Below are 24291 nucleotides of genomic sequence, written 5' to 3' on the forward strand. Positions count from 1 at the left end.
CAGCGATTCTACTCCTAGGTATACACCTACAGAAACCCAAACACTAATTCAGAAAGGCACATGGACCCCAACATTCATAGCAGCAGTATTTCAATAGCCAAGATACGGAAACAATCTAAGTGCCCATCAACAGAGGAATAGATAAAGAAAAACGGTACTTGTATACAATGAAACACTACTCATTCTCTTTTTCTAAAAAAAGATGAAATTCTTCCAATTGCAATAACATGTACGGACCTAGAGGGCATTATGTTTAGTGAAATAAAGTCAGGCAGAGAAAGACACTGTGATATCACTTATATGTGGAATCTAAAAATACAGATATATCATCAAATATGCAGATGATACCACTCTAATGGCAGAAAGTGAAGAGGGACTAAAGAGCCTCTGGATGAGGGTAAAAGAGGAGTGGAAAAATTGGCTTAAAATTCAGTATTTGAAAAACTAAGATCATGACATCCAGTCCCTTCATTTCATGGGAAACACAAGGAGGAGAAATGGAAGCAGTGACAGGTTTTATTTCCTTGGGTTCTGAAATCACTGTGGACAGTGACTCTGGCCATGAAATTAAAAGACATTTGCTCCTTGAAAGAAAAGCTATGACAAACCTAGACAGCATATTAAAAAGCAGAGACAACACTTTGCCATGGCGTGCTGCAGTCCACGGGGTCGGAAAGAGTCAGACACGACTGAACGACTGAAATAAACTGAACTGAACTGATGGTTTTTCCAGTAGCTGTGTACGAACGTGAGAGCTGGACCATAAAAAAGGCTGAGTGCCAAAGAGTTGATGCCTTTGAACTGTGGTGTTGGGGAAGACTTGAGAGTCCCCTGGATCAAACCAGTCCATCCTAAAGGAAATCAACCCTGAATGCTCACTGGAAAGACTGATGCTGGAGCTGAAGCTCCCATACTTTGGCCACCTGATGGGAAGAGCCAGCTTCTTGGAAAAGACCCTGATGCCGGGAAAATCTGAAGGCAAAAGGAGGGCAGCAGAGGATGAGGTGGTTAGAGAGCATCACTGACTCACTGGACATGCATTTGAGCAAACAGCAAACTTTGGGATATAGTGAAGGACAGGGGAGCCTGGTGTGCTACAGTCCACGCGGTCCCAAAGAGTCAGACATGACTTACTGACTAAACAACAGCAAGCCATAACAAATAAGAAAGCAATTCACAGGTATAGAGAACAAACTAGCGGTTAGCAATGAGCAGAGAGAGGGAAAGGGGACAGGATGGGGGTAGGGGGTTACGTACAAACCACAAAGCATAAAATAAATAAGCTGCAGGGATATGTTGTACAACATAGGGAATATAGCCAGTATTTTACAATAGCTATACATGGAATACAATCTTTAAAAATTGTGAATCACTATGCTGTACACCTGAAATTTATATAATATTGTACATCAACTATGTGTCAATAAAAATAAACAAATATTTTTAAAGCTTTGGCAATTTGTTTCATCTTCTCCTCTGTTTCTTCCTCCTTTTCTAAGGGAGCAGAAAGAAACTTTCTTAGAGGTCCTCTTAGTAAAGTGAAGTCGCTCAGTTGTGTCCGACTCTCGGACCCCATGGACTGTAGCCCACCAGGCTCCTCCCTCCATGGGAGCCTCCAGGCAAGAGTACTGGAGTGGGGTGCCATTTCCTTCTCCAGGGGATCTTCCCGACCCAGGGATCGAACCCGGGTCTCCCGCATTCCAGGCAGACACTTTAACCTCTGAGCCACCAGAAAGCCCCAGAGGTCCTCTTAACCCTGCTCTATATCTTAGGGGACTCGAAATATTCTCAGTGTCCTCAGTTTCTCTTCCAATGGGAGCACAGTTTGAAAGATGGACTCCACCAGCCTTCATCTGAAGAGACACAGTACAGCCTAACACAGAGAGGGCTTCTCTTCCTCTATTTCAAAGCAGCTTCCAGATCTGGTGTTTTGAACACATCTCCCCAGGGCTTGAAAGCCCGAAAGTCCTATCTTCACGTAACAGTTAAGGAAATTATGGGGTAGAGGTTAAATGACAGTTTCAAGTGAAAAGCTCATGCTACAACCCAGGTCTTCCTTGTTCTGGTTAGTTCCTTGTCCTGGTTCTCCTTTATCACAAAATGCTCTTGCACAATCCACCCTCTGGGACAGTGTTAGTAAACAAAGACGGCTGTCAGCCACCTGCCTGCAGAAATAAAGGCGATTACACATGTATCTTAAGGCTCAGTCTAAGTTGCCAAGACTTGAGACACCCTCTTGACTTCCACTAACTTCTCAGGTGCTCCAACCCTTTGGCCACCTTGATGCAAGGAGCCGACTCATTGGAAAAGGTCCTGCTGCTGGGAAAGACTGAAGGCAGGAGGAGAAGGCAGAGGAGGAGGTGGTTGGATGGCATCACTGACTCAATGGGAATGAATTTCAGCAAACTCTGTGAGATGGTGAAGGACAGGGAGGCCTGGTGTGCTGCAGCCCGTGGGTCACAGAGTCAGACAGGACTGAGAGAGTGGACAACAAAAGCGTCCTAGAAGTTACAGGGCTGGAGATGGACCGTGATGCTCACTGGGGCCTGGATCCACAGGGAAATGAAGGTCAGGGAGTTTCTAATTATAAACAACAAGCCAGAGTTTGGACTGGCTGTTTTTGTCGTCTCAGAAAACCTTCCACAGAATGACTTGTCTCCCTTCATTGTGTGAGGTTTGCGCTTTTTTGAACTGCTCTGTTTAGACAGTTTGAAAGTGTTTTTTCATTAATTTTTGCTGGCCAAGCGTCTCCCGAAGCTGAGTTAAGAAGCAGAATAATGAGGCTTTCAATCATACACGGGACTGACAATCAGCTAATAAAAAAATTCCTTTTTTTTTTCCTTCCTATTTCCTCAAAAGGCAGTTCTCAGAAAAACAATTCATTTACTGTATGTACCCTGTTTACCAGCAAGGTTAAAAGTTCAGGAAAAAGAAAGACATCAAAATATTTACATTAAAGCAAATCAGAGTCCTCCTCCTGCGTCTGGCGCTGTAGGCTTCGGATCGGCCGCTTGTCGTGCCCCTGCAGCGGGAAAGCCGCGCTCTGGCTGGCCGGCCCCACACTGCTCCGGCTCACTCTATCTACCACCGGTTTTTCTTTTTTCTTTTCCTGTATTGCTGTCTTTGCTTCTCTCACTTTCTAGATCTTTTCTTCCCTTGGATATGATTTTATGGCTGGGGTCATTAAGACCCCATCCCAGTAATTTTGCTGACGGCCTATTTCTACCACTTCCTTTATTATTTATAATTGTGACTTTTAAAAAATTCTCCATTTTCATGTATTAAAATAGTTAAGATGATGGTCACCGTTTATTGATTCTGTACTTCGTGCCTCATGTTGGGCCAAGTGCCTTCATAAGGGGGCTTCCCAGATGGCTCAGCTGGCAAAGAATGCTCACGCTGCAGGACACACAGGAGATGCAGGTTCCGTGCCTGAGTCCAGAAGTGCTTTCATACATTGCGGCAAATACCCTTGTGTGCCCAGCCTGGGAAGCATTTCTCTCCATAGTTGATGATTTTGGAAATCGAGACTCAAAGAGATTAAACTTGCAGACCAAGACCATGCAGACCAGACTTGGGACCCAACAGATCAAGTGCTGGAATTTATGGCATCTTCATTTCTCTACTTTAGAGGAAGAGCCCCAGGACTGACCAGCTTTTCAGAAGTACTTTCCTGGGTCCTTCTTGCCTCGGGAAGGAACGGATCAAGGAAAGTCAGGTGTCCCTCTACTAACGCGAGCAATGATCTTCCAGAGGGTGTGGCGGGCAAGGGCCAGGCAGGGGAATATGCCAGCCGTGGGTCAGGCCAGCCATCCTCGCCTGTGGTCAGCACCTCGCTGCTGTGCTGATCATGGTGGAAATCTGGCCTTAACGAGAGGAGGGCCCCACCAGGCTGGGCTGTGTGGCCTCTGCAAGTCTGTCCAGGAGGAGGCAGTCCTGGGGTGTCAGCCAGGGACACAGAGCTGGAGTGGGCTGCTCAGCTCTCCTCCAAACAGACAGTGGGCATGAACCTTGGAGCCAGGAACACTCCTCCAGCCACCTGTGCAGGGCAGAGAGAAAGGGCGTCCAGAGTGAGTCTGCTGTGGGCACGTCCTTCTTGTGGCCCTACTATGTGCCAGTCACCAGCCGGGCATGAACAATGGGGCCAGGGGCAGCCCCCAGGCCCCTGGGTGAAGATGGCTCAGGGCCTGTGCTCACCAGGCCCGGAGGGCGTCCCTGTGTCTCCCATCTGTGTACCTCTCAGAGTGGCTTCCTTGAAGTGCCCCAGGGGGAGAGGAGGGGCAGAGGTCTCCCCTTCCGTGGCATCTTGTGAGTCTGAAGGGGGGCTGCCAACAACCCCTGAGGGGTCAGGAAGCACACCCTTTTCACACACACCATGGACACGACACACACTCCACAGATATCCTCCCCCCACACACAGTCCACACACACAACAACATACACATGTACGCACACATCACAGACACTGGAAGGCACACACACATCACAGAGTCTGCCCCACACCCCACACCCACTTTGCACATGCAGTGTGCAGACATCCATGCATACACACATACAGGTGCTCATGTGCCACAGATACCCACGATCAGCTACACACACAGCACGTGGGCCACACACAAACACACGGAACACACACAGGAGCCATGGGCAGCTGTGCCCACACCACATGTGTGCCACCCCCACAGAGCTCACAGGACCACACTGCACGTGTGCGAGCACACACACACACACGAGGGCATGCACACATGCTTTCTCCCCTATCCTTGACCCTCCTTATTCTGGGGCACCAGGAATAGGGGGTGAGCTGCCGAACCACCTTCCTCCTAGAAGAGAGGATGGGTGTGTGAAGGAGTTCAGTGTTTGTAAAGCAAACTTTACACTTCTTGGGCTTTTTCCAGAAGCCGTTTGCCAGTGCAGGAGACATAAGAGACGCGAGTCTGATCCCTGGCTCAGGAAGATCCCCTGGAGGAGGGCATGGCAACCCGCTCCAGTATTCTTGCCTGAAGAATCCCATGGACAGAGGAGCCTGTCGGGTTACAGTCTGTGGGGTCGCAAAGAGTTAGACACAACTGAAGCAAGTGGGCACACCGGCAAAGCAACTTCTTGGAAAAATTAAAAAGCAGCCCTAATGTGACCTAAAGAAAGAGTAACCACTATTTTGCTGTCCAAACCAGGACATGCGTGAGAGTGAAAGGCAGAGTGGAGAGGCATTACCAGGCACTAACTGATGGCTGACAGGCGTGGATGGGGGTGTCCCAGGCAGACCCAAGTCTTCCTCCCCTAAAGGGACCAGGAACAGTCATTCCACGCTTGTGCTCTGCTGCCTCTAGAGGCTTCAAAGATTAAAATTAATGGAATAAGAATCAGTAAGAGCTGGAGACACAGTGGTATTTGTTTGAACTTTTTATTTTATTTTAATTGGAGGCTAATTACTTTATAATATTGCAGTGGTTTTGCCATACATTGACATGAATCATGTCAATGTATGGCAAAACTTTTTATTTTATACTGGAGCATAGCCAATTAACAATATTGTGATGGTTTCAGGTGGACAGCAAAGGGACTCAGCCATATATGTATGGATATGTATGTATCCGTACATGTATCCATTCTCCCCCAAACTCCCTTCCCATCCAGGCTGCCACATAACATTAAGCAGAGTTCCCTATTCTATGCAGTAGGTCCCTACTGGTCATCCATCCTAAATTCAGCAGTGTGTACATGTCCCTCCCAAACTCCCCTTCCCCCCATCCTTCCCCTTCTGGCAACCTCAAATTCAGAACACTAATAGTTTGGGATGATATATTCCCCTCATTTTTGCCTGTCTTCTTAAAGGGCAGGGAGGACTTTAAGGGAGGACCACTTCTACCGGTGGAGCTATTTTCACGGCTCCTTAGCCCGTCTCAATGATTCTCTAACAGTGCTGCCACTAGCTGAGGGCTGGAGGTCAGCCTGGGGCCCTGGGAGCTTCTGTCTAACTGATTTCCCCACTCCGCCCACCCCACAAGCTCCTCAGAAGAATAAAGACCAAATTCTCTTTACCAGAAGTTCTGTAGCACCTACGTCAGGCAGGCATATGTTGGGCTTTGGAGGTGAAAGGTGTGACCACAGAGCTCTGACCTCAAGGGGCCCAGAGAGCAGAGCAAACAGCTGTGCTCCCTGGTCTCCTGGGATCTTGTTGAAAAGCAGACTCTGGTGCCAAGGGGCCCGGGTGGGGCCTCTGCCTTTTCGACCAACCTCCCACCACGCTTTGAGAATTAGGCACTTTGCAGAGAACAGACCTGTCCACATCCTGGCCCTTTAGTGATTGAGCATCCTCAGCTGCATCTACCAGGAGGCAGGACCAACATCACTGAGTTACCCCGGGGTCACTGAGTTACCCTAGAAAATGTCTGGGTGCTGCCACCCACCTGCAGGGATGCTGCTGCACCCACAAGGGAACCAGGATCTCACAGGGGTCATCTGACTTCCAATCGCCCCATTTTCAAGGACGCCCTGTTGCTGTTGTTTGGTTGTTAAGTCGTGACCGAGTCTTTTGAGACCCTTTGGACTGTAGCCTGCCAGGCCCCTCTGTCCATGGATTTTCCAGGCAAGAATACTGGTGTGGGTTGCCATTTTGTCCTTCAGAGGGTCTTCCTGACCCAGGGATCAAACCCGACTCTTCCTCACTGGCAGGCGGGGTCTTTATTGTGGAGCCACCAGGGACACCCTCAGTGGCGCTCTCGTATCTTCCAGCTGGTGCTTAGGGTTCACAGCCCTTCACAAGGAGAGAGATGGCATCTGCCACACATGTTCATAAAACTCAGGAACAGAACAGCAGGGACAAGTGAGGCCAGACTGCTCTGGATGTCCATCAGGATGCACCATCACGTTCCTAGCTTTGTGCTTTGGAGCAAAATGAGACTCTGTTTTCTTAACTGAAACAAAAGGATAATAATTTCACCTCTGTGGCCAGTTATGAGAACTGGAAATAATGTTGTGAATCACCAAAAAGTGGGATTATTCTCAAGGTGCCCCTTTATTAATCTGTCTATTTGGACAGTTGTCACTGAAAACACAGTGCCTGGAGACGTGGGTAGAGAGGGACCCTGACTGCAGGAGGGGCTGTGGAGTGGCTGTGCCCCGTCCCAGCCACGGGGACTCAGATGGCTTCAAGATCCAGCTAAGTCCTGGGAAAAGAGACGGAGTCCCGGGGTTACAGTAGTGAGAGCATCACACACGGGCAGACCTTCCCGAGGGACTCCGAGTGTCACATGTGGAGACGTCAGTGCTCCCCACACACATGTGAGTCAAGTCTAGCCCTTCCCCCCGCCATGTAGATTCCCTTCCACAGGATCAAAGCAAACAAACGTGATTGGAAAGTACTTCAGTCTTAACAAAAAGACATTTAAATCTAGAAATTTCAAGTACAGTTGTTTATCAGAAAGCCTCAGCCTCCATACACCTGTGGCAGAGTGCCTAAAACTATGAAACGCTCACGGCTTTTGATAAACGGAGTCAGAACCCGATGTGGGGATTCACGTGAGTGAAGCCGAGCCCTGCTGTTTCAATCACGGTGCCTTTCTGAGCCAGGTGCTCACGTGGGGAGCAGGGGAGGAACATCGATTCCCGACACCAAGCTTTCATCTGCACTGGATTCATCCTCTCTTACTGGCATCTCTGTCGGAAAGGGAACACCTGGACCAGCAAGCAGGAGGAGAGTCACCTGAAGCCCAGGATCCCAAGGGTGACCACATCCATCCTGGTCAAGGACCCGGAGCCCGTAGCTCAGTCATGTTTGTGCTAGGATTGTGTTTGTGCAGATCTAACTGCAGGGCAACTTGCAAACATCTTACAGATACTGGAGTGAAAAGGAAAGGGTCTGGAAATTGGGGACAAGCAAATATCACCACCACTTCCGAAAAGAATGGGTTCTAGAACTTGCCAGAGGGAAAGATGGAGTGAAGGGATGGTTAAGGAGCTTGGGATGGACATGTACACACGGCAATATTTAATGCAGACAACCAACAAGGACCTGCTGTATAGCACAGGAACTCTGCTCAGTGTTATGTGGCAGCCTGGGTGGGAGGGGGATTGGAGGGAGAACGGGTACTCGTATATGTGTGGCTGAGTTCCTTTGCTGTTCACCTGAAACCATCACAGTGCTGCTGATCGGCTATACCTCAATACAAAAAAAATAAAACAGAAGCGGTTCTAAAAACTCCAGAAGAGCAGACTTGCTCCAGTTTCCAGGCAAACCCAGAAAAGGCGTGAGGCATTTGGGAAGAAAGTGGTGGTCTCTAGAGGAGCACTGCGAGTTCTCTAAGAGAAAGTCATTCCATGCTAACCTCGTTTCCTGTTTTGACGAGCTTCACCAGAACAGTCAATTAGGGGAATGCCCCAGAAAGTGTGTCTTGCTTTCAGTAAAGCATCTGAAAACCTCTCATCGGATCCTATGCGCGTAAGATACAAAAAATGCTCCAAAGGATGGTGTGACCAGGAGAATCCACGCTTGATAGGAGGAGCACCCGAAGGAGTCCACTCACAGCGTGGTGTCAGTCCTGCCGCCTCTAGTCCCACCGCGGCTGCCGGAGAGGGCCAGGATGGCCACCCCGGAGGTCTTAGTTGGACTATTCAGAGTTCTCTGCCTTGTGGCAAGTGTGGTTTGAAATGGTTCTCCACAGTTCTATAACTAGAGAAGGCTAAAAACTCCAAGGGGACAGTGCTGGTCTCTGGCTGGTTTTGCACCAGTTCTAGCTACTGGAAGCAGCAGAAATGCTCCCATGGAGGCTCAGAGGGCTCTGTGCAGTCACCATTCAACTTTAAGAGAAGGTCCTACTGTAAAGCACAGAGAATGATACTCAACTTCCTTGACAAACCATAAAGCAAAAAGAAATGTGTGTGTGAGTGTGTGTGTGTGTGTGTAAGTGAATCACTTTGCTGTACAACAGAAATTAACACACCGTTGTACATCAACTGTGGTGGTGGTGGTTTAGCTGCTCGGTCACGTCTGACTCTTGAGACCCCATGGACTGTAGCCCCCCAGGCTCCTCTGTCTGTGGGATTTCCCAGGCAAGAGCACTGCAGCAGGCGGCCATCTCCTTCTCCAACACCAAGCACGCTTCCATTAAAACAACTGATTAATTAAAATATAGCTTGGAAGGAGACACTGAAAGCATATTTGTTGAATTTACAGACTGCAAGACTTCTGAGGGAAAAATGGCTCACTCACATGAGCTGGAAAACTGGGATGAAACAAGACAGAACCCCACATTTCCTTTCAAATCACAATCCACTGGAGGAGCACAAAATCAGGGCACGTTTGATTCCAGCCGTGCTACTACGTACTTGAGTGCAGCCAGAAATGACAAAATGACACCCCAAAGGCTTCATCTTTACTTGTAAATTCTTTCCATAATATTAAAGCTCTTCAGTGTGTGAGACAAGTTCTAAAAATCCCTTCCCTACTTACGGGGTGACCTTGTTGTAAGAACAAAATAAGTCAGAGGTGGTAAAGTGCTTTGAAAAAGGGAAAGCTCTGAAATTCAAAATAGTGTTATTATTTGTTGTAAGGTGCTTTCCCTCCAAAAAAAGAAAGAAAAAATCTGACAGACTGCAAGTGATAAGCAGAAAATGATTCAGCGCTGAGTTCTGTTTCTCCAGCTCTAACCCCAAATTGGTAGAGCTTGCAAGCTGCCCCGCTGTTTTGTTCAGTCACTCAGTCCGACTCTTTGTGACCCCACAGACTGCAGCACACCAAACCTCCCTGTCTCTTACCATTTCCCGGAGTTCTCCCAAGTTCATATCCATTGAATTGCCATCCAACCATCTCATCCTCTGTTGCCCCCTTCTCTTGCCCTCAATCTTTCCCAGCATTAGAGTCTTTTCCAATGAGTCAACTCTTCAAATCAGGGGGCCAAAGTATCAGAGCTTCAGCTTCAGCATTAGCTGAGCCCAGCTTCAAAAGCCTAAATGCCTCTCAGACTCCAAACCCCTCTTCTGGCCATCTGCTTTTCCAAAAGTTCTTTCTGGAAGATCAGCTTTCCACTGATTAAATAATCATTCAGAAATCTCCCTTTCCAGAGCCGGGTCTTTAAAGATGTAACCAGGTAAATGGCCAGAGTGGATGCCAAATGACTTCAGTTGGGGCCTTAGACTTTTGCAATGATTTTAAATTTTTTTCAGTCTCACCACTCTTGCTGCTGTTCAAAAGTTAGGTGAAAAATACACTGTATTTAGTTGCTAAATGCAAGACAGGAGAGCAGGTCTTAGTCAAGGTAACAGACAGGGATAATGACCTTAAACTTCTTTCAAGAGGGTCAGTATAATTTTACTTGGTAGTTATAGGCCTCAGAGTGGTCCCAGACTGAGCTGCCTGGTAGAACTTCCTGTGACAATATGAAGGTTCTATTATCTGTTATGTCCAATATAGCAGCCATAAGTCACAGGTGGCTATCTATATTTAAATTAATTAAGATAAAAATAAATTATAATTTTAGCTCGTCAGTCACACCAGTCACATTTTAAGTTTTCAATGGATTCTCATGGTCAGTGGTTGCCATTTTTGTCCATACGGTCCTAGACCAATCATTCTGAACCTTGGCTACACTATGGACTTACCTGGGGAGCTTTAAAAATACTGATATCAGTTCCCCCACCCCAAATTCTAGTGTGATTAGTCCTGGTGGAGCCTGGGCTTTTGAGGTTTTTTTTTTTTAACTCCTAGGTAGTTCTAATGTCTGGCCTGGGTTCAGAACCATTACTCCAAACATCTACCCACAGGGCACAGCCACAAACCCATAAATGGTCCTGGGTTCCTGGCACTCTCAGGGGCTTTGTCTCTGCTGCTCCATGATATTTTTCTGCATAGACTCTCCCTCTTCTAGAACCCAGGGAAACGTAATGAGGGAGGTGGAAGAAAAGAACCTCAGGGTAGAGTGGGGCCTCAGGAATCTTTTCACCCGCTCCTCCTAGTATTCTTTAAGGAAATTGGTGTCCCGAGTTCGAGGACTCGTCCAAGGCAAAGGCTGGCAGAACAAGGATGGGAGCTGTGTCCTCCAGACACCCCGCACATCCCTTCACTGGGATGTGGAGGTCACTGTCCCCTTCTGGAACGTGAGTGAACACAATGTAACTTTAGGATATTCATAAGCAATGGAGGAGGAGAAGGGGATGACAGGGGATGAGACAGTTGGATGGCATCACTGACTCAATGGACATGAGTTTGAGCAAGCTCCAGGAGATGGTGAAGGACAGAGAAGCCTGGCATGCTGCAGTCCATGGGATCACAAAGTGCTGGGCATGACTTAGACACTGAAAAACAACAACACAAGAAATGCAAAGATTGGTTTCAGATGAGGATCTGAGTATCCAGAGGGCAGATGGTTCATGATCAACCTTTCCTGCTGGGCAGTGAATTGGCAGGAAGATTGGGTCCTCTCTGAGGGTACACTGTTTATCTCCTTAGCTCATCAGAATAAAGGGATTGGCAGTTTCCTCACCCAACAGACAGTGGTTAGAATACAAGGTGCTCAACCTCACAGGGTCACTCTGAGAAGCAGTGTCATGATGGATCCAGTCAGTACCTTATCCCTGAGCAGAGTGTCAGGTGCTGGGGACAACCTGAGGGGTAAGACAGATCAGAGGCTGCCTTTATAGAACCAAAATCCGGAGGGGCAGGTGAGAGTGATAGCTAACTAATAAGTGAACAAGCAGCATAATTGTAGAGGGAATGGGATCTCTCAGGACAGGTGGTCAGAGAGGCCCCCTGACTTGGGGACATTTGGGCTGAGACCTAGATATACATCTTGTATATACTGTTCAGGACAGTAGGGGGGTTTCGATATGATCATCATGGTCTACTGATAAATTAATTCTGAACTGTGTGAAACAGTAGGACATGGTCATTTTAAATTATTCTTATGTGTCTGCTAAGCTTAAACATGAAGACAGACAGGAATTTCTGGAAGGCAACTCCTAATGGCCTCTTTGGCCAGGTCCCCAAGAGCATGGAAATGTCCTACCAAGAGCGGGGAGGGGGTGCGATCCGGCAGAACGGGCGTGCTGATGTTTACTCACTTCAAGGAATATTTAGGTGCCATTTCTAGGGGCTCCAATGTGAAGGGTGGATTTAAAAAATCTGGGCATCTATGGTCTGTAATGAACTGTCTAGCACCCACTATACTTGGTGAGTGAAGCCTAGAGAGGCTCACACAGAACTAGACTAGAGGTGTTGGGAAGGCCAAGCAGACTGACCCCATCCTCATCCTTGTCTTCAGAACCTGGCACAGAGAAGCCCAAAAACCCTTGTGGCATGAAACAGTGAATGAGTGGCTGATGTGCAGAGGGAAGGAGAGGGGCAGCTGAGAAGACAGAAGTCTGCAGTAGCAAGCTCAAGGTTGGTGATGATTCAGGGCCACCGTCTGTAGGCCATGATCAGAGAGGGTGTGGGAAGAGACTTCCAAATATCTCCCAGGATTTTTCTCAAGTGTCAACTTGCCAGTACTGATTCAAGAGAGGGCTTCCAGAGAGAGAAGAAAAGGCAGGGCAGACCAGACTGAGTAATAAGTGATTCAAGTTCAACACACTTCTTCTAGAAGCTGTCATAATGAGCTGTGTGGTTATGACATGGTTTCTCTGTGGTCCTAGAGAAATGAATCTCAAACATTATTTGGTCTCCTTTACATTGAGATTTAAACAGAGCTATTGAGATCATGGAGTTCAGAGGAGCCTGGAGTGCTACAGCCCATGGGGTTTCAAAGAGTCAGACACAACTTAGCGGATGAACAGCAACAATAAGTAAACAATCCATTTTTCTTTAGTTATGCTTTTAATGAAGGAAAAGGGGCAAAGATACACTGAGAGTGGCCAGCTACATAGGAAACCGACCAGACTAGCCCATGACCACAGTATGGCAGACACATCACACTGAATGTCGAGTCCACGGCGGTTGGAATCAGGTCCCAGGGCCAGCCCTTCCCCCGCACTCGGCTGTGGGCAGCAGGTAGAGGTGATGCAGAGGGGCTGAGTCCTGTGTCATTTTCAAGCAAGTGTGTCATAAAGTTTCCTGTTTCATCTCCCAGTTATTCTGAAACAAAAACATGCACGAAAAACACAGGTCACTGCCAACCGCATTGAGACACAGTCACTCCAGTACATGGAAACCGAAAAGGGAAAGACAGATCGTAAATGCCACAGCAAGATGGGGAATCAAATTTATCAGCATCTATTCAAATGGTGATAATCAACAAAAACTGCGGTGGGGATGGGGGTGGGCGGGGCATCTGTTCAAAAATAATTCAGAAAGAGGCTGTAAAGGCAGATGTTCCCAGAAGCCCACTGCCTGTTTACTGAAAAGTTGAAGTCAATTCTGCCTCCTCCGGGTCCAGGTCTAAGTCTGGGGCACACCATGGCACTATCCCTATGTGCCCTTGTCGGTCTAGCTGAAGTCAGATAGGACTCCCTGGACAACCCTGGTGCTGGCCCAGGTGATACTCTGAGAGCCTCTCCTCAGGGGTCCAAAGAGACTTAAAAGAAGTCACCACGGAATTGTAGTTGGATGCAGGTGGGTGCAGAGGATGGTGTCTGAACTTCTGGTCCCCTCTCCTCTTCCCATTCAAGAGAGCTGGTCTCCCAGGGACCTCACAGCATTGTGAGCACACAAGCTTGTACCGAGCAGCCTCAGCGAGGTAGGAGGAAGGAGAGATGGTAAGGGCGGGGGGTCTTGTCCAAGCAAAGACCCTGAAGGACAGCACAGGGCTGAAGACAACTCCAGAGACTATGATTCTATTGAAAACTGCTTTGTCCACTTGAGGCTGGTATGGTTTGGCTCCCAAGCAGCACATTGTGGAGACTCACCCTTAATTCTCCCAAACAAGTGAAAGAACATGTTCAGAGACAGACAGAGGGATGGCTTGATTCATGAACACAACCGGTCCAACCTCTCCCAAAAATGGGCTTTGCACTTCAATCTGCTGCTCAGACCTTGGAGGAGGAAGAGAGAAATGGAGACGGCACTGTCATGGGAGCAAAGTCATGCCCACACCTGCTCACTCCTCCCATCACATTCTCTGAGCAGCCACCACTGATGGTCGGAGAGGGGATGCACTCTGCCCAGGACTGCTCAGAACTTCCTTGCACACCCTGTCATCACTTCCACATGCCATCTTTCCTGGATGTGACCCTGAGTTCACTCGGAAAGCCAGCTGCCTGGGCCCCTCTCCCTTTCCTGACTTTTGTTAATGGCACAAAACTTTCTGCAAAAAAGGTTGGGAGCACGGGGCGCTGCATGATTTTGGAAAAGCTCCATCCTTCTGGAAGAGATTCATTCACAATGCACAGTAACATGCAGAAGACCCTGAGAAGTTAGGAAATAAAGAAAGCCATTTAAATTAATTTCTTGTGTGCTTCCCAAACATATCTGGAGTGGAACCCCTCTTACACTGGAACCTCTGCCAACAGGGTTCCACTGGGCAACAGAGAGCAGAGCTTTACTTAGACTGAGTCCTTGCTGTCCTGACTCACAGGGCAATTGTGACAGTCTATTTCTTGGAACTCTGTATTGCTTTTCCTCAATATGTTCCCTCTAAGGTCCCCCACATACAAGTTCACTGAATCACACAAACTCCTGCAGCCTTTTTTTTCTCTCTCTCATAAGCCTCCTTCACTAGTGACCTTTCTGAGTGATGATGAACCTGGCTTGTGCTTGTTAACATCCTGGGGAGAACGCTGCCCACCTGAGCCTGTTGGGAATACCAGTTTCCTACTGTGTGTTCAATGAGCTAGCATTTTCTAATGTGACTTAATATCTGAATCTGGGCCCAAGATTTTATATGCAGTGCCTTCCTGGGTGGGCAAAGAGAAACAGGAACTAAGGCACGCATCAGTAGCTGACATGGGTGGAAGGGGCGACCTGGTTCCTCTAGTTTGAAATAGAGAGGCAGCTAAGGAACCTATGCTCCTCTCCAGTTCTGAGTGGGAAGGAAAAACCAAAGTGCAAGAGCCCAGGCAGGATTTGGTATGCATCACTTGACCATGTGGACTTGAACCAAAATAACAACGGGGGGGCGCGGGGGTTGGGGGGAGGTGTCATCTGGTCAACCTACATTTTACAGCTATACAGAGTGAGGAAGTTGGCAGTCTTTTCAGGGTCACTCTGGAAAAGACTTTGCTGGGAATGAGACCTGGGTCTCTTCTACCTTCATCCCTAGATTCTGAATTCTAGCTTTTCACTGTAAAACCTGATCTAGCTGGTATGGGAGTTTTTGCATGCATAAATCAAATCCTGAGTGATGCCACATTGACCGGGCTGTCCAGTTATCATTGAAGAAACTTAAGATTTTACATCCAGGGACTCTAAAAGTTTTGCCCTTAATTCAGAGCTGACCACACAGATGGCTTCCCATATGCCAGCATACACTGGGATGGAGCAGAGACCACAGCACTTCTTTTGCATTGGGATATTCTAGAGAAACTCCTGGTCACACATTACTCCTCCCAGTTTGACTGAGCTGTGTTCTTCCTGCAAGTCTCTAGCATTCAGGGGACCCCCATGTGCTCGCCCCACTGTGGGTACCCAGCTCCACTTTTCCTCAAATCTGTACATCACACTGTGAATACGAGTCCTCGTCAGGGACCTGAGATGCAGCCCAGGCAATTCCCTGGATGCTCCCCAAGCCAGGTCTCAGATTACACCCTTTCGGCTCCTTATGGCAGAGAAGAGTCCTCAGCCTGGGAAACTGAGAAGTGGAGAGAGACAGAGCTCAGACATCCACCCCAACTGGATGGGTCACAGGTCAGGGCATTTCCCCTCGATTCCATCCAAGCTTATACTTCCCAGGTGGTAGGAATAGAGCAGGAATACTGGAGTGGGTTGCCATTTTCTCCCTCAGGGGATCTTCTCAACTTAAGGATCAAACCCGCATCTCCTGAGTCTCATTCATTGGAGGCCGATTCAATACCGTTGAGCCAGCGGAGAGAGTGGGACAGGACTTAGCAACTAAACAACAACAAACACTTGGGCAGGGAAATGGGGAAGCAAAGAGCACACACTTCAACTCGCTGTAACATCCTTGACAGTGCCGAAACCCCAGTGCCAAAACCCTAGACCAGAGCCCCCAGCCACCCACGTGCAAAACACATACTCGAGCCATCGAGGGCTCCATCAGCTCCTGGGAAAACGATGGGCCAGGCGCTCACATCCTGTTCGTGTTGATTCATATCGGCTTCGGATGGGGTTGGAAGCCAACTTTTTTGAGCTTTTGAAACTGTTGCCAGGAGGGTGTGGCAAGCTTGGCAATGCCAAGGTGCATGCTCTCAGAAAATGAAAAGCTAGAGGACACGCTCAGCAGACATCATTGTTTCTCGCAGACTAATTTTAAGGTTAAGTAATATGGATCCCCTGTGTCAATGATTCAGCTTTCGTGCTACGAGAGATGTCAGGGCAGGGGAAAGAGGAGCCACCCTTGAGAGGCCCCCTCCCCTTGTTTCTGGGGAGGGCCCTGTTTTTAGAACAAAAGCCACATAACCCCGAGCAGACATAGAACCTTTTCTGAGGGGACCTCCCCGAGAAGCAGTTTTTGCGAAGTGTTCCATGCATCATTACAGACCTACCCATGGTTCAGGAAGTCTCAGCCTTTAACAAAGCCATCAGCAGAGTGCGAGCCTGTCCCAGGGCTGCCACAAACACAAGCAGCATCCTGTAGTTCATTGTTTGTTGAGCTCATCCCATCCCATCCCAGATACTAGTCTGGATGTGTGCTTTCTGTGAGCATCTGCCCTCTCAGACTGCTGCTACAGGAGCATCTTTCTCACCTGGGAGGCAGGGGAAGTTCAGCCACCAGCTGGTACCTGGTAGCACTCAGCCTCCAGTCCAGCATCCTGATCGTGACACTCCTCCACCTTCTAGGATGAACAGGAGTTCATGGGTGATTGACCCTGAGCCCCGAGGATCTCGGAAATTTGTCCACCTTTTGGTACCAAAAGGGACCCACAAAATACCTCCCTCTGTTAATACTGAAGGTTTCCAGAAATGGAGACAAGGGTGGGCAGCCCAAGGACAGGGCCTCACTCAGTTATTTCCTAGTTTAGTCAATCCCCCTCCCCTTGGTCACCTTCTCTATCCATGAAAAAATCCTCTTTTCAAAGAATTCAACCTCAAAAACATTTTAGCAGATCTATAGTCTGGTTGACATTGTAAAAGGTCAAAGTTACAGGTAACCTTGCTATACTGTTACGAAGGGATGCAAAGGTCTTTCTGAAAGGCTGGTTTTACTTCTAAAGTTGGACTAAAACGTATGAAGGGAATCTCAGCATTAAAGGGGACAACAGAGACAATCTTTAGGCCTTTAGGTTTTCACCCTTGGCTCATGGCCCTAACTAATGGTCCTCAATATGGACCTTTGGACCAACAGTATCATCTGAGAATTTTCATAAATGCAGATTTTCAGGGTGTGCCCTAGACCTTCTAAATCGGAAACTCTGGCAATGGGACCCAGGGATGTCTCTTTTCACAAGTGCCCAAATGATTGTGACACACACCCGAGTCTCACCAATGGCAAGTGATCCTGGGCTGTGGGCTCATGACCACGACCATGACCATGGCAGCTCAGCTGTCTACTGATGCTCTCTGTTTGGTCAGCTGTCCCCAGGCTCCTCACGGGATGGCTCTGCCCTGACACGCCGCAGTGGGAGGAGAGAACCGGCAGCCCCGAAGCCAGCTGAGACTGGCAGCACGGTCTGGGGTGACCTGGGAAGAAAGGCCGGCACAGCTCATTCCATAATCCTCTTTCCCAGACGCTGTGCATCTGCAGAGCGTGGGACTGACACCGTGGGATTCTACACCTGTACCCGGGAATCCCCCACCACATCACATCTCTTTCCTGGCCAAGCCCTCTCCTCCCACACATAGCCTTCCTCTCCCCCACGCTCTCTGCCTGGGGAGAATCCTTGAGCCATGATGTCTATTGGTGTTGCTCTCAAATAGGAGACTAGAGCATGCCTTTACCTGACTGCCACTCTGAGAGGAGAGGGGAGCACAGACCCCCTCTGCTTTGGAGCCCCGCTCACTCCCGGTGGTGAACAGGTAGGGGGCTGACAGCTGAAGGCTCACAGACGGATAGGTAGCTGGCAACACATGACCAGGTCAAAAAAAAAAAGTTTTAAAAAAATAGTTTGTTTATCATTTTAAAAAAACTAACCTCATACAGGAAGTATGAGAAGAAGAAGAAGAAAAACACAGCCCCAGGCTACAATGCTGAACGTGGCAGCCTTGGATACAAACCAAGGGAAGGTCCTGTCGTTCCCATTCCCACTTTGCAGGGGTGCTGGGGACAGGTAGGGTAGGGCACTGGGCAAGGGTGGGGACTTACAAAGAGGGGGGCTGCAGGAGAGAAAGGGACCGTGAGCCCCGAGGCACAGCCTCGCCACACACAGGCGGAGGACGGCGCCCCGTCCGGGGCCCTCCAGGCGGGGACGGCTGTCCCAGCCAGACGTGGAGAAGAGACGCCTAAAATGGAAACTGCCCTCCGAGAGCCTCCCCCGTGTCCCCCCTGCTGTCCCACGTTCTGCCCTTTGTGTGTTTCAAGACCAGATCATGCTCACCGCACCCCACACGCCTTCCAAAGCCAACAGCAGTCAGCTAGGCAGACCCCACCATCCCAGGCCTTCCATCCAAGCCGGTGGCTGGGCACCCCTTCAGGACCACAAACCCAAACTGGCCAGCCTTGTTTTGGTTTGAAGGGCATGGACAGGAGGCCACCCAAGGCAGACAGGAGTCAAGTAGGACCCCTAAACCAGGGCCATCTGTCCTCCCTGAATGTGGCTCAAATGGATTTTTTTTTTTTAATGGGGGCCAGAAACTCACAATGTCCACCCAAGAATTCAAATGAGGAAAAACAATGAGACTCAAGAACATTTCCTCTTTCATAGCACGAAATAGTAAGAGGATAGGAAACAGGAATCTTCCCTCCTCATCATGAAAAAAAAAAATACAAACGCTCTCAATGTGCCCACACTGGAAAGACACCAACGAAATGACTCCAAGTCATGACTATCGCTGTCAAAGAAAGCCATTTAAAAAAGAAAGAAAGAAAGAAAGAAAAAGAAAAAAAACTCTGCACACCCAAAAATCTCAAAATAGAACCAAAACCTGCAAATCATACTCAGGCGTCTATTGTGAACCTATGTTTTAGCATGCTCTTGAAAAGGTTAATAATTTTCCTACCGAAACTGAATGTGGGTTGTGAAAGAACATTAAAATGAAGAAAATTTCCCCGTGGCTGCTATTTTATTATCACCAAAGCCATCAAGTTTCAGTTTGAGTTATTTGTATTTATTTGTGAAAACAAAGATTAGATAAGTAGAAACATAAACCTCATCCTAATTATTGCCCTGGAGTATCTGATTTTTCAGACAAAAAAGAAAAAAGAAAGAGCATCAGACACACACTCAAGGCATGAGAATTCAAAACAACAGAGGGGAGAGAGACGGTCCTGTTATCTCATCCTATCACTTGAAAAAATGTATTGTCTCATGTCAAACATTAATATTTGTTTACAATCTGTAACAGCCACACGAGAGGCAACGGGTACTTTGAGTCGTTAAAACTCTGGTCCACTGTAGGCTCAGGTAGAGAACTATTTTTTTTAAGCTGCAAACTTTCATGTTTTTGTTTTACACTTGCAAAACTGCAGTCCCAGCCATATATTTCCATGTTGAAGTCTTGAAAAAAGGGAAATTGAGGAGTTTCTTGAAAACATCCAATTCTGAGCCTTGAGATACTTTCCAAGCAGTTGAGCTGGGATGAAACCTGGGGTGGAGATGCAAAGCTGGATTTTAACTCAAATGGGTCTCAGATGCCAGGTAAGCAGCTTGTTTTCTGAAGTTTTTCAAAGAAATCCTCTGGATGAAATGGTTAATCAAAATCATGGGTGAGCAAAAACCTCTCTCCACGTTCTGCCGGCACAACATAAACAGCAGAATGAAAAAAATAACATGCAAAAAGACCTGCAGTGGTCTCACATCACCGAACAAACTGTTTTTCTACCTATTTTGTGTTGCTGGCTTTTGTTATCAGCCCAATCGGCAAATTGTGGCCAATTTTGTCATGGTTGAAGCAGACATTTTGTTCCCAAACTGCTTTCAACATTTTAGCTACCAAATAGTTTATGAGAAATTGAAGAAGCCACAATACAAACAGAAAAGGTACCTAATCTTGCTACATTAACCCCTTTTTAAGGTTAAAGTGACACACACACAATAAAAGATTCAAAACAAGAATTCTAGCAAATTCAAATTCTGAAATAACCTAAGCAGAATTTCCTGGAAAAAAGAATAATTAATGATTAACCTACTGATTGGATTTTGAAACCAACTACACAACATTCCCCGATTCTGACCACAGGACACCACGAAAAGAGCTTTTAATGACACAAGAGGTAATTTTTATTTTACATCCACACACATCAAATACTGTTTGAACCTGCACAGCCAAATTCTAAAGGACTCAATTAAATTCTGCTAAAGGCAGAGAATCGGTTAAGCACTTATTTACTACTGAAAATAAATGACACCCACGTAGTTCATCTTATATATTAATATTGAAACCAAAGAGCAGTCTTCTACCACAAATCATTTCATTAAAAAAAAAAATAATGAACTAGTTAAAATGAAAACACAGGGTTTTACTTGATGAAACATTCAGTATTCAGATCAAAATGAGAGAAAGCTGACCTGGCTTCTCAAAATTTGTTTGTGCTTAATTTCAACGACAAATTGAAGATGAAACACGGATGAAAGACTCCTTGTTAAAAATCCAAGAAGTATTAGTTGGAAGAAAAGCAGAATTTCTGACAGAAGACTTAAGAAAACTCTTCTCTGTTTGCAATCCTATCTCATATTTGAAGGCACAGCATTATGTACATTTTTAGCCTTTTAAAATATCAGCATGCCCACACACTATCTCAGATTAAACCAAGGAGAAAATGACACATTCTGAAACCATTTTCTAAAGCTCCTTTTCCTGATAACACTCAGGCACTCACAATCAATTTAATGAGTTTCTAAAAAGCCCAAACAACTCTCCATAAAGAGACAGAATTGTTCACAACAGCCTGCAGATATTTCTAGATTTTGCAAGCAATACTAAGAGTCCTTGCTATTTACATTTAGTAAAGCTAATGTGTTTTCAACATCTATATCAGAAAGAAATACTACTCAGGGCTTTGGCTAAGTAAATTGAGGAACAATTTGAAAACCCCCAAAAGATCCAGTCCAGCAGTCCCCTGATTTCAAACCATTTAAAAATTAGTTCATGCTCCCCTCACCAAGTTCTTTGCACAAATATATATTCTCCTATTCTATTCCTACATGAAAATTCTTAAGATAATAAAGAAAGTAAACACCCACAGACAGTAAGAAGTCTTTTCTTCCTAAAACATAGGGCAGCAAGATAAACAGTGAAAAAAACTAGAAACAAATAGCACAACTCAGGAAGACCACAGAACACAGACTGATGGACAGAAAACTTAACAGGAGGAATTTTCAGTCCTTAAGGATGAACTCATTTGTGGTGAGTTTCAGGCATTCTCAGGGAGTGATCAGCATAGCTTTGGGGAAACTTGAAGCGAACACAGTATCAGTGTAATAACATTTTCTGGTTAGGCTGTTTGACATCAGACCTAAAACATGTGATTCAGAATTTACACACTTTATGATTTTATGATCCAGCTCTTTCAATATTATGGGACTGTTCTGATATTTGAGAGCAAGCAGCCTGACTTGCGTAAGGCAACAGAATTTTAGAACAAACCAAAAAACCTTGAATGAACCCTACGATGAAAGATGACAGGGAATAAGAAGGCTATGGTAATCACCTGAATTTGTTACTTTCAGACATTTTCTGTATGAGTCTCTTACCCTAGAATATCTTCCCTCACCCTTAACCAGCATAATCGAATACTCACATTCAGAAAAACCCTGACCTTAGCCAATACTCGCCACTCTTAAACCACATATCTCCCCTTCCCCCGACATAAGACTTGGGAAATGAGGGTGATTTTAGTCATCTGGAAAGAGTGAAACATGACATTGGTCTTTAAGCACTTTCTTCAGAACCGTTGTCATTTAAACTCTTTTACCACAAGTAAAAAAGGCCGTGCTCACGGAACAAATTCAAGTTCACCCTCGGTTGTATCTGTAACCTGGGAATTTCTCATGAGCAGGGTGGCACAGGACAAAAGCTTTCATGGAAGAAAGATTCAAAGCACTTAAAAAAAAAAACTCCCACTTTTTTGGCAAGTGTAAAAATCAAAAGATAGACTCTACCATATGAAAATTTCATGTTCTCAGCACAATTACTTCACCTACAACTAGCTAACTTCTTCTTTTTTTTTTTTTTTTACAAAATGCATGTGTTAACACCAAGGTTTTGAAATACCATTGTTATATTTGTAGGCATTCCTAGGTATAAGTAAGGGTTTTCTCCCCCATTTTTTAGATACACATTTTTACTGGGAGTCAATCTGCTGTGTATGAAATGACAACAATTTTGTTAGAGCAATCTGGCTTTAAAAGTTAGGACAGGTTTTACTGTAAAATTGAAATTAGGAACCAAACCATTTTTTTCTTGAAAGCAAGAAATAATTTCCCAGAATCCAGACATAACTGCCTCTGGAAAAAAGAAAATAAAAATGCCAGACAGACAGGGTGAAAAAAAGCTCAGAATCTTTGCCCTGAAAACAAAGGTCTCTCACACTGCATTTTCTATTTTTCACAAGGAAAAAAACAAATAGCTCTCTAGTTCCCAAATGAAATATGTAACAAGTAATGGAAATGTGCAATATGCTAAATATGAATAAATCTAAAGGAACACAGGTATTGCAATTTTGTTTTTCTTGTTAGTATGAATTCAACCTACTGTGTTGGTGAATTGACAGAGATCAGACCCTGTGTCTATAGCATCAGAAATAGGATGATGTGTGTTGGAAACTCAGGTTTCAGCTAAATGATCCTCCCTCTGACAGGGTCTGTTAGCATCATTAAAAGCATCGTGAATAACCCTGGATCATGAATAGCATAGTATATTTTTGAGTCTAAAAATCCTTCATTGATGTTGGCTTGAAAGCTGTTTAATTAGCTGTAAGATGCCAACCAATCTCTTTATCAAAGCCAGCTGAAAACAAAACTGAGAGAAATAGCTTGTGGTTTCACAAAAAATGTATTTACATGAAGTATATTTTAAAGGGAGTTCGATCATTAGGTACAATGTCATCTATGCCGTGCGGTGGATTTGACATTTAAAGATGTCAGAGGTTGTCAGATTTATCTCCAGCCTATACTTAGTTTAGAGGTAACCACTTCTGTGAGCAGATCTTGTTTTGTTGATTTCCAGCCTAGAAATCTGCAAAGATTTAACTCTTATTTACTGAACACAGATCCTTTCCGTGTCCTCTCACTTCCTTACTTAAGACTGACTAAAGAGAGAGTGGGGCCAAGGGTAACAGTGGAATTGAAGCCCACTTTCACACTGGGTTGCAGGGATTGTGAGAGAACAAGCAAACCGTGGTGACTGAGCACAGAGGAGCAGTTATTGACAAGCATGATGCTTCCTGGAATAGAGAGGGGTCCAAACCCCAACCCACTACTTCACGCAGCGTATCTTGGAAACAACATTCTGATAAGAAGAACTGTTCTTCGCTTAACACTTAGCATTGTCCACTTCAAGGAAAACCCAGAGTGAGACCAGAAGTTTTACCACGATGAAAACTGTCTCAGCAAAAGTCCCCTCGAAGGAGCAGTAAAATATCCCAGAAAAACATCAGCCTTTAAACCTCCTCACATCAGGAGCATGGTTTGATAGTTTTGTCAGTCTATTTAGTGGCCATGTATTCATGCTTTACGTTTTATTGAGATGGTTTAGTGAATCACCACCATTGCACTAGCACAAGAAATGGGTTTAAAGAATGTGTTAGTCACTCATTCACTCTTTCCCAAAGATCACTTTTCATCTTGTCTAATTTGTTGAAAATGAAAATTAAGCTCAAAGACAAATTCAGCTTGAGAGAAGCTGTAGCAGACCCAAGTGAAATTTACAGCCAACAGCACCCTTGAACCACACAACCTCATGCCTGGGACCACACACATCTTTCAAAATGAAAGGGAAATGGTCGTTGATGTGACAGGACCAAAATGTACATTCTAAGTAAGAAGTCTGTTCCTCAGGACCTTTCTACCTAAATTTACATTGTAGAAGTCAAAGGATACCAGTGTCAGGATATTAATTCAGGAATTTACATGCAGTTAGAAACAGAATTT

General features: G+C 46.0%; 2 long non-coding RNA genes across 3 annotated transcripts in view; both read right to left on the reverse strand.

The window, feature by feature from the left end:
- The window catches only part of LOC138989936 (uncharacterized), a 222280-nt gene that overhangs the window by 146113 nt on the left and 51876 nt on the right, over window positions 1-24291 (reverse strand). The gene's annotated exons all lie outside the window — the stretch shown is intronic.
- The window catches only part of LOC138989935 (uncharacterized), a 62385-nt gene continuing 50883 nt past the window's right edge, over window positions 12790-24291 (reverse strand). The window contains exons 2-4 of one of the 2 annotated variants that reach the window (XR_011466136.1): window positions 17529-17725; window positions 13837-13962; window positions 12790-13066 (exon numbers count right to left, since the gene is read on the reverse strand). This is a non-coding gene — a long non-coding RNA (uncharacterized lncRNA). The remainder of the gene's footprint in view (window positions 13067-13836; window positions 13963-17528; window positions 17726-24291) is intronic. The other variant, XR_011466135.1, reaches the window with a different exon arrangement.

Source organism: Bos mutus, chromosome 11, assembly GCF_027580195.1.
Source record: "Bos mutus isolate GX-2022 chromosome 11, NWIPB_WYAK_1.1, whole genome shotgun sequence".
NCBI lineage: Eukaryota > Metazoa > Chordata > Mammalia > Artiodactyla > Bovidae > Bos > Bos mutus.